General features: G+C 34.1%; 1 pseudogene; it reads left to right on the forward strand.

Annotated features, from left to right (window-relative positions):
- The first annotated feature begins 9402 nt into the window (after positions 1–9402).
- LOC111540410 lies at positions 9403–11062 on the forward strand (annotated as a pseudogene).
- The last annotated feature ends 539 nt before the right edge of the window (positions 11063–11601 follow it).

Raw genomic sequence — 11601 nt, forward strand, 5'->3', positions numbered from 1 at the left:
AAAAAAAAAAAAAAAAGAAAATTAGGCAGAAAGATACATATGAGATTTTGTGTGTGAGGGTCTTCAATTTGCTGTCATACGCCTTGTGTGGATCTGAAGTCTACTTAAATATTTCCATTTTTTTATAAGCTCACACAATAAACCACTTCATCCCTGTAAATCATCTAATATTTGATCATATCTCCCAATACCCGAGGCACCTCTACATTGAGCCTAAATCAGAGTATGAGAGAGGATGGTGCCAGAAAGTTTTCTACTAAAGCAATGTTGGAGAGAGAGAGGAGATGAGAAAAGAGACAGAGAAGTTTGAAGGTGGGAAAGTTCAGTCACATTAACTGACAATTCATGGTCTCTCCATTCTTCATGCCTATACTTACAGTGTCTCAGGGTACAAAGTACCAGGGAAGCAGGAGCTGCCACCAATACTGGTCCTTGTGGTAAAGAAGAGACCATTGACTATGTTGATCTGCAGCCTTTTCCCAGTCCTCTGGGCACTTAGAGGCAATATACAGAGCACAGGAGGAATGCTTGCTGGAAGCTGTGTTGAATGCATAAGGAATTATCCCTGTCCTCAAAACTCGTCTTTTCCTCCTTTTGACAAATTAAGATTTTGAGCTCTAGTAACATAATATAAATTATTTTTATATGGAATCTGATATTTGATGTTGAAAGGCACAAAAATGTATGATTCAGAGAATGGATCTTGTGAGATTCAAAATCAGAATGTCTGCCTGTGATAAGTAAAATATTAACCCAGGTGCCAGCCTGAAATATATTATTTATTGAGCACTTGAAGAATTTTTTATGAATAAAACCAAAGTTAATTTTTGTAATGATATATTTCCAGTAAAATAGTGACATTGGGGGAGTGAAGCCAGAGTTCTAGGGATTTGGGAGCAATCATACTCACTCTGCACCAAATGATATTTTTAAGAACATGTAAAATTCATGGCAGTAGTTTCATCGATGAGTATAATTTTTACATAAAGTTTTGGACAAAGGCTATACTCTAATAAGTCTGCAAAGAAGTGATTTGCTTAATACTCAAAGTACAATACCCTGTGCAGCACCGCACTTCTTAGAGAACATAAATCAATCGCTTTGGATTATAAGATCGTTACGGTGTAGGGAGTTCTGAGTTGTCCTGAAGCCATTCAGTGCAAAGCAAATATTCAGTGTTTGCATGATAGTTTCCTCATTTTCTTGTGTCAGGTTCCTGACAGGAAGATTTATACACATGCACTGTTTGGCTTGTACATGTAAACGCAACAATTTCCTTATTTGCCTGTAGTTTGATTAGCCTTATGCCAGAAAAAGAAAAGATAAACAAATGAAACCTTATGACCTGTTGGTACTAAGCTTGCTACACTCATAGTCTACGTGTTGATAAAATTTGAACCTAATAAAAGTTTACAATTCTGTTTGTCAAAAAATATCATAAACTGGAAGCTAGGAGAAAATATGAGTGTATATATGTGTATATCTATGTCCAATAAAATTTTAGCATGTAGAATATAAAGAGTTGCTAAAAATAGATAACACAATGTGAAGCAGTCCAGTGGAAAAGTAGCCCAAACACATGACAGACGAAGGTAGGGAGGGAGATGAAGGAAAGGTGGTTAAATGGCTTCAAAAACACATTTAAATAGCAGGAATACATTTTAGTATTTGACAGAACAATAGGGAAATTGTAGCTAATAATAATTTATCGTATATTTCAAAATAACTAGAAGAGAATTATAATCTTCCCAACACAAAGAGAAGATATATATTTGAGGTGACGGTTATCCCATTTACCCAGATTTGAGCATGATACATTGTATACATGTTTCAAAATATCACATGTATCCCCAAAGTATGTACACCTATTATTTATCATTAAAAAATACAAAAAATATAATACAGACACATGACAAAAGAAGAGAAAGTAAGGTCAATTAGCATATGAAAAACTGCCAAAAATCAGTGTTAATCTGAGAAATATAAATTAAAATAACCAGAAAGAATTTTATATATTCCAAGTTTCCAAAATTAAGAAGTCAAATAATACAACCATGGTCTCCTTTATTTCTTGTGAGAATGCAAATTGATTGTAACCATTTTTGGAAACAATCTAGCACAATCTCATAAAGCTAAATATTTGTATACCCCTTTACCCAGTAGTTTCAGTAAAATTGTGACATTCATAGACCTATATCCAAACTCTTGTCTATGTGCACCATGTAGAATAGCATATTTTCATCAAAAAATTGTATTTACAAAACAAAACAATAAAGCAAAACTAAAAGCAATTCAAATTCATGAAGTGTGGTATATTAACACAATAAAACATTATACAACAGGGAAATTAGTTGCACAGAGCAACAGGAATAGATTTTGAAAGCATAACATCATTAAGTAAGATTTGGAAGCATAAATTAAGTAAGCAGTCAGACTCACAAGACTATCTACAATATGTTACCTTTTATTCGCTAATTTAACAAAAGAAATTGATGAGTTCGTGTCCTTTACAGGGACATGGATGAAGCTGGAAACCATCATTTTCAGCAAACTAACACAGGAACAGAAAACCAAACACCACGTGTTCTCACTCATAAGTGGGAGTTGAACAATGAGAACACACGGACACAGGGAGGGGAATATCACACACTGGGGCCTGTCGGGGTAGGGGGCAAGGGGAGGGATAGCATTAGGATAAATACCTAATGTAGATGACGGATTGACGGATGCAGCAAACCACCATGGCATGTGTATGTGACAAACCTGCACATTCTGCACATGTATCCCAGAAGTTAGAGTATAATAATAAAAAACTTGTTATTTTAAAAAACATACACACACACACACATCTTAAAGGATAAGAATAAAAATACAAACTTATTTCTTAACATAAGCTCCATCAAGTTCAAGATACTTTTGTAAGAGATAATACCAGCCATTGAGTCCATCCCTAAAGAACTTAGGGTTCTGGGACTTTAACCAGAACAACTGATTTAACAACTTTCTTATATTATTATTTTTATATTATTAACTGAAGAAAAATTGGTGTGTCCTTTAAACATTTTTTTTAAGATTAGAGAACAACAAGAAGTTAGAAGAAGCCAAATCAAGACTGGAAGGTGGATGGCTAATAATTTCCTGAAACTCACAAAATTGCCCTAGTTTAATGAGAGAAATGTGCAGGAAACTTGTTATGGGAGAGAAGGACTCTGTATTGCCTCTTTCCTGGGTGTTTTTGCTAAAGCTTTGGATAACTTTCTCAAAACATTATCATAATAAGCAGATGTTATTAGTCTTTGGCTCTCCAGGGAGTTAGCAAGCAAAATGCCTTAAGCATCCCAAAAATCTGTTGCCATGACATTTGCTCTTGACCAGTCTGCTTTTGTTTTGACTGGACCACTTTCACATCTTGGTGGCCATTGCTTTGATTGTTTCTTTGTCTTTAGGATCATACTGGTGAAGCCACGTTTTATCTCCTATTATAATTCTTTGAAGAAACACTGCAGGATCTTGACCCTGCTTGTTTAAACTTTTTATTGAAAGCTCTGCTCTTGTCTGCAGCCGATCTGGGCACAACAGTATTGGCACCTATCAAGTGGAAAGTTTGCTCAACTTTAATTTTTCATTAAGAGTTATGTAAGCCGAACCAATTGAGATGTCTATGGTGTGGGCTATTGTCTGTGCTGTTAATCATTGGTCCTCTTCAACTAGCACATCAACAAGATGAACAACAAATTGATGTGGATGGTCTGCTACTGCAAGGTTCATCTTCAACGCTGTCTCATCGCTTCTTAAAATGAGTTATTCATTTGTAAGATGCTGATGTTTGGGGGACATTGTCTCCATCAACTTTTCATAAAGCATCAATGAGTTTACCTCTCTTCTTCCCAATCTTCACTATAAAATTAATCTTTCTTCTTGCTTCAGTTTTAACAGAATTCATGTTGCCCTGATAGGAGGTCTTTTCAAATTGATGTGTTATTCTTACATACCTCAAACTAGATGATTTTTAAGCATGTTACAACAAGTTAACAGGAGTTTATTTTGATGCAAAAAATAAATTTATGCAAGTTTATTTATAATATACATTTTCTTTTTTTTTTTTTTTTTTTTTTTTTTGAGACGGAGTCTGGCTCTGTGGCCCAGGCTGGAGTGCTGTGGCCGGATCTCAGCTCACTGCAAGCTCCGCCTCCCGGGTTCACGCCATTCTCCTGCCTCAGCCTCCCAGTAGCTGGGACTACAGGCGCCGCTACCTCGCCCGGCTAGTTTTTTTTTGTAGTTTTTAGTGGAGACGGGGTTTCACCGTGTTAGCCAGGATGGTCTCGATCTCCTGACCTCGTGATCCGCCCGTCTCGGCCTCCCAAAGTGCTGGGATTACAGGCTTGAGCCACCGCGCCCGGCCCTATAATATACATTTTCATAAACTTTTTGAAGAACTCTCTTACATGATAAAATATATAAAATACATAGGGACATAAGGAGAAAGACAGTAAGCAGCAATAGGTAATGTAAGTTATTGATTATATTTTAGTTCATGGGCTGGAAAGTAGGTTGACAGTTGTTTATCATTATAGTTTGTCAATCATATTAATATTACTTATATCTATTTATGTTTGTCTAATACACTAAAATTTGATAAAGCAAAACTAGAGAAAAGTTTAAACAGCTATGTATAACAATTTTTTAAAATAGTGAGACGATATACACTTTCTTAATCAGATTATTTTACATGTTTGAGAAAGAAGATACTTCCTGTTATTTTTCAGCAGATCACCTTTTCCTATGACTTTTTTCTTAAACAATGGCCAACAAGAAGGCTTTTATTGTAGAGATAAAGTTTAATATATATGGCATAATAGTTTGTTGATAATATGCTGTTATTAATAGTGTTAATAATATGTTCTTAACATACTATCGATAGTCATTGTAAATAGTATGTTATTAATAGTATGTAATTTAATAATAAGTTGAAAAATAAGCAGTTTAATGTTTGTTGAGCAGAGTAAAATATAGTTGAATATTTTTCCTTGTATCTGACATACAGTGTATGTGAGTGTGTATATTATCTCAGAGAATAGTGAGGCACATTTTTGTCAGGGTAAAGCCTGTGTTTACATGTAGATTTTTATAAAACCAATGAATACAGTTTGGAATGTCAAAATTGAAAGGTATCTATAGTCATTTAGATTTTCAGACTTTTTTAATCATCTCATAAAAGATTAATAAAATTTATATTTTGTGCATCCCAATGAGGCTTGAAAATGAATATTTTTCTGTGACACTGTTGGTTTCTTTATCATGTTTCCATACCATTTGCAAATGCATTGGTTTTCTTGTGAAATTTTAGTTGTCACTTCTATGTAGGAAATCTTCACTATTTCCAAAACAGCCAAGCTTTTTAAAGAGATGTGCCTTAGATACACCATAACTTTAATGAATTAAAGACTATTACTTTGCCAGTTTTAAATAAAGATTAACAGTTCTGCTAAAAAAAGATGTGAATCCTGAAAGAGCCAGTCCTTCAAGAAGGATCCTGAGTAGCTAACTGGGCCTAAATTCAAAATAGAGCCAAGCACCCAGATGCTGACTATAGGGGTCACACACATATTCTGCATTCCTAGAAAACTCAGACACTACTGTAATTCTGGGACTCTCATAACTGTGTGTAGCTGTTCAGGTTAAAACCCCATTTTACTTCCTGGACCTAACCAGTAGACTGTGAGCTGCATCAGTCAATAAGAATTAACAAGTCTGCATGCCTCATTTGCATAAGCAGACCAGAGTGGGAACCTGAATGGGGACGCTCTATGAAAAAAGAGCTATCTCTGTTGTCTCCAAACACACCTTTGCTTTGTAAGGAAAGCAGCATCTCCCCTATTTGCAAACCGCTCACTGGAATCGTCTCCTTTCTTTTTTTAAAAAGAAAATTATTTTCAGTGGATTTGTTAACAAGTGGTTTAAAAGTTCTATCTGTGGCTAATGGAGCTAATAACATGATTAAAAAAGAACAAGTTCAGCAGCATACAAAAGCTTTTAAATGACCCATATTACAAGACAAGTATTAGAGTATTTTAGATATGAAAGAGAGCTTAGAGGCAATCTCCAAGTAATCCATTCAAGTAAGAGATTCTGTATGCAATATCAGGCAAAGTTATCCATTTGCCAAATTAAAGTAATGTCTTTTGTCCAGTTTACACACATCTTTTTCTTAAATGTAGTAATGTATGAACCAAGTAATTAAAATTAAATTTGTATTTGTAATGTTCACTTTAAATATGGCTTCAAATTTATTATTATTCACCATAAGACAAAATTCAAATATAGTAGAAGATGTATCTAAATTGCACTTACATCTTTTGTTTGGAATTACTCTGCTGCAAGGCAAGTAGTTATTAGTTATAAATAATAAATATTTTTGTAAGTCACCAGAATAAGCTTTGTTTCTATACTGCCAAGCAGATATTAGTGATTTTTATCTTCTTGTTTTCTTCATGTTTCTATGTTTCATATGTTTTCATATGTTCATGGTACATTATCAAGGATGAAAGGAAACATCTCCCTGGCTTCTTGTTTTATTCATGTTTCTATATTTCATATGTTTTCATATATTCATGGTACATTATCAAGGATAATAGGAAACATCTCCCTAGTTAAAAACAAAAAAAAATATGTCTTAGAAACAGCCAGAAGGTGGGCTCTGTACACTAGTTAGACACACTCGCAAATATGTAAATAGAATTGCCTGATAAAATTATATTGAAAATAAGACCAAATGTTGAACATGACACTCAATTAACTGATATTAATAATTCATATTTGATCCTATGACGAAGTAAATTTTTAATAGTGCCAAGCACATACTAAAGCCAAAACTTATTAGATAACTAAATAACTAAATATCTATTCTTAATGTTATTTTTGCACTTTTGCTTTTGAAAGTTGAGGAAAGTTTGATTTAGAACTCTGAGGAAGAAAAAGAAGGTACCTTTAAATAAGAACATAATTAAAGAAGGATGCTCCTAAATCAAACTTAGCAAATTTGCATAGTGAGCCAAGTAAACCTGCAGATGGAGTATTTTAGGCATACCTTATTATGCGTGAAACCAGCAATTCCAAATTCCATAAGTCTGTGTTATTGTCATAAATTATTTATAATCCATTATTACAATCTCAAAATCACTTTCCACAACAGATTCTCAAATCCTGTAATTCCCAAATTCTCAAAGTACAGGAATTCTCAAATTCCTGTAACTTCTTGGAATCACTCAAACAGAAAAAACAAAACACAGAAAGCAAGTGTGAGAGTGTGTGTGTGTGTGTGTATACAATTGAAGTAAACTAAGTATCCATCAGAGGAGAAATTTTTTCAGTAATTTATGTTAAATTTATAGTAGAGTAAAATACATATTAAAAATAGCTATGTAGTGTAACACGTGTTACCTGACAAATTGTCTATGATGCATTCAGGGAAAACACAGTATTTCAATTAATCCAATAAAAATGATTGAATAAAAAGAATGTGTATGTGTGTGTGTGCATATGTGAATACACACATGCACATGTGTGTGACAGAAGAGACAAAGGAGAGAAAATAAATATTATATTTGAAAAGCAATATAAAATATTAATGTCCCAAAATTTTGTTGAAAAATCAGTCTTATTTTTTGGTTCCAAAATAGTCATATGTAGAATGTCCTATGATTTAATTTGGAAGAGTATTAAAAATAGTATTTTGTAATATTTTCCCCTTTAAGTTCTAATTGTAAAGATGCTCTGCTAAGTATTCAGCAAAACAGGTTTAAACAATGTAATCTGTACTCCTCCAGTTGCACAGAATTTGAAATTCACAATGCTCCAGAGCTGATTAATTACATATAAATTGTATTTTTCTTTGTGTGTAACTCAATAGATAATTAGACTTAATTGTCTTGTGAATGAATAGGAGTTGCATGTCAGAGAATAGAAGTTGCTATTATATAAAATTAAGAGTTTAAAAAGGTTGCAAAAGAATTTTAAAACAATATTTGACTTATAAAGAGTCCTAATGTGCCAGAAAATTTTGTCCACATTTAATAATACACAGCTGCTCTTTAATTTGATTTCTTTCAAATGCTCTTTTGCTGGAAAAAGAGAAATCTACATAATGTAAATGCATTCACTTAACTTCTCTCTCCCACCCCTCTGCCCAGAAATAGCTTTGTGTATTGACTGTATATAATCAATTTTATCAATATTTTGTCTTTTAATTTTTTAATTTACTAAAATTATCTATGTCCTTTAGGCTATTCATGTTTCTAATATCTTCTAATATTTTCTAGATCTGTAGACAGGTTTTCTTTAGATGTTTTAAGATTTTGTGACACTTTACAGTCAATTTCGGATAAGTTGGGTCTCTTCCATTCATGCAATATTACGGATTAATTTTTCTGCTTCAGAGCAGTACTGTGAACTAACTGCTATTTATCCTTGAAGTGCTCACCTGCAGCTCACCTTTAACTTTAGCTGCTAATTTGGTAGTGGGTGATGAGGGCGAAGTAGAAGGGAAAGTAATTATTTTCACCTGTAAAAAAAAAAGGTAAACACCTAATATACTGTGGACCTTGAATTAAACTGTCAAACCTGATTTGGAAAGAGGAAGCAACTTCATTATACAATTAATATTTTCCCTCAAATTGCCAGTTATTATAGCAAATGCATCTTTCCCATTGAAGCTTTTCACATGCAAGATTGAACAGGGTAATAACTGTCCTATTATCCCATTGTCTTTATAAAATATATGCAGCCTGCTACCTAGGAAACTTGAGTGTAGGAGGAGCTGTTCTGAGAGACTGCACATGGCTCCAGTTGCCAAGGAAACTCATGCCTTTTTTCCCTGTAAATGCACAGAGCAGCTTCCTTATTAGGATTGGGTTAACATTCTTCTTAAAGGAAAAGCTAAGTGGAGAAGGTATGCATACAATGTGAATTGTAAACTCTATATAAGCTGTGGTGAATTGTTTTTAGCAAGTAAGCTTCAGTGATAAAAGTAAAAATGTGTGTATTTTCACATATTGTTTTATCTGACATAATTGAAAATATTAGAAAATGAAAAAACTTGATGTTAAATGAAAAATAGGCAATTTGCTTATAAAGAAAAAATAGATTTTTTAATAAATGACATATACTGACAATGTATGGCATGTATCCAATGTAAATGAGATTTTAATTTGCACTTTTAGAATGACTCTACATAAAAACACTTTTCCTAAAATACTTTCATATCTAGCTATTATAATTAATTATCTAAATTAATCCTCTTTCTTTAGATCACTCTGTTATTATTGTGCTAAAAATCACCTATTTCTCCTCATTCACCACCACCGCTCTGCAGAAACGCTTCGATAACTCCCAGTCTTTCACTAGATGAGAACTGTGTCCAGGGTACTGGCTCCTCATCTCACTTGGGTTGATGCTAACGATGTAAAATTTGGTATAGATGTCCAAGCCTTAATCTTTCAAGGTGCAGACCTTTTAGGCAATGCTGTAGCTATTACAGTGGGGTCAAAGGGAAAAGCAGTGATTATTGAACAGAACTGTGGAAGTCCCAAAATAACAAAAGATGGTGTGACTGCTGAAACATCTATTGACTTAAAGGATAAATATAAAAATATTGGGGTTAAACTTGTTCAAGATGTTGCCCATAACACAGGTGAAGAGGCTGGGGATGACACTACCACTGTACTGTTCTGGCATGCTCTGTTGCCAAGGAAGGCTTCAAGATTAGTAAAGGTGCGAAGCTGTTGGAAATGGGGAGAGATATGATGTTAGCTGTTTATGCTGTAATTGCTGAACTTGAACAGCAGTCTAAACCTGTGACCACCTGTGAAGAAACTGCTCAGATTGCTACAATTTCTACAAATGGAGACAGACCGTAGAAAGGTTGCCATCACTGTAAAGGATGGAAAAAACACTGAATGATGAATTAGACATTATTGAAGGCATGAAGTTCGATTGAGGATATAGTTCTCCATACTTTATGAATATACCAGAAGGCTAGAAATGTGAATTCCAGGATGCCTATGTTCTAATGAGTGAATAGAAAATTTCTAATGTCCAGTCCATTGTACCTGCTCTTGAAGTTGCCAATGCACACCATAAAACTTTGGTCATAATTGTTGAAGATATTGATGGAGAAGCTCTAAGTATGTTCGTCTTGAATAGGCTAAAAGTTGGTCTTCACATTATAGCAGTCAAAGCTCCAGGTTTGACAGGTTCAATTGATGAACAATTGAAAGAACCAGCTTAAAGATATGGTTATTGCTACTGGTGGTGCAGTGTTTGGAGAAGAAGGCTTGACCCTAAATCTTGAAGATGTGCAGCCTTGTGACTTAGGTAAAGTTTGACAGGTCATTGTAACTAAAGATTATGCTATGCTATGCTCTTAAAAGGAAAAGGTGACAGGGTGCAAACTGAAAAAACCTATTCAAGAAATCATGGAGCAGTTAGATGTAACAATTAGTGAATATGAAAAGGAAAAACTGATAGAATGGCTGGGAAACTTTTCAGATGGAGTAGCCATGCTGAAGGTTGGTGGGACAAGTGATGTCGAATGAATGAAAAGAAAGAGTTACAGATCCCTTAATGCTACAACAGCTGCTGTTGAAGAGGGCATTATTCTGGGAAGGGGCTGTGCCCTGCCTCAATACATTCCAGCCTAGTACTCATTGACTCCAGTTAGTGAAGATAAAAACATTGGTATAGAAATTAAAAGAATATTCGAAATTGCTGCAATGTCAATTGCTAAAAATGCAGGTATTGAAGGACTTTTTATAGTCGAGAAAATTATGCAAAGTTCTATAGAAGTTGGTTATGATGCTTTGGTCAGAGATTCTGTGAATACGGTGGGAAAAGGAATCACTGATCCAACAAAGTTTGTGAAAACTGCTTTATTGGATGCTTTTGGGTGGCCTCTGTGTTAACTACAGCAGAAATTTTAGTCACAAAAATTCCTAAAGTAGAGAAGTACCCTAGAATGGGTGCAATGTGTAGAATGAGAGGTGGTATGAGAGGTGGCATGTTCTAATTCCAAGAATAGTGGTTTACCTATATTAATGAACTGTGACAGGAAGCTCAAGGCAGTTTTCCTCACCAACAGCTTCAGAGAAGTCAGCTGGAGAAAATGACTGAAGAAAAGGCTGGCTGATATTTAAAAATCAATATAGCCATCAGTTACTGGTTTTAGTTGACAAAATACATAATGGCTTACTGCAGTCATTGTCCAAACCTACAGATAATTTATTTTGTATTTTTGAATGAAAGACCTTTGCACACTCCTAATATTGGGTGCAAAGCCATGTACCAATATACTGCTTTCAACTTAAATCCCTGAGACATTACTACTATTTTGTTAAAATTGTAGTGTTTCCCATCACCAGATGAGAAGTTAAGCAGCCTTTCTGTGGAGAGTGAGAATAATTGTGTACAGAGTAGAGAAATATCCAATTATGTGACAACTTTTGTATAATAAAAACTATTTTAAAGTTAAAAAAAATCACCTATTTCATATTCAGTCTATTTTTATGCTTCTGAAATTAAAATTCTCTAAAGTATAAAATCTCAAAT

The sequence above is a fragment of the Piliocolobus tephrosceles genome, chromosome X, assembly GCF_002776525.5.
Source record: "Piliocolobus tephrosceles isolate RC106 chromosome X, ASM277652v3, whole genome shotgun sequence".
Taxonomy (NCBI): domain Eukaryota; kingdom Metazoa; phylum Chordata; class Mammalia; order Primates; family Cercopithecidae; genus Piliocolobus; species Piliocolobus tephrosceles.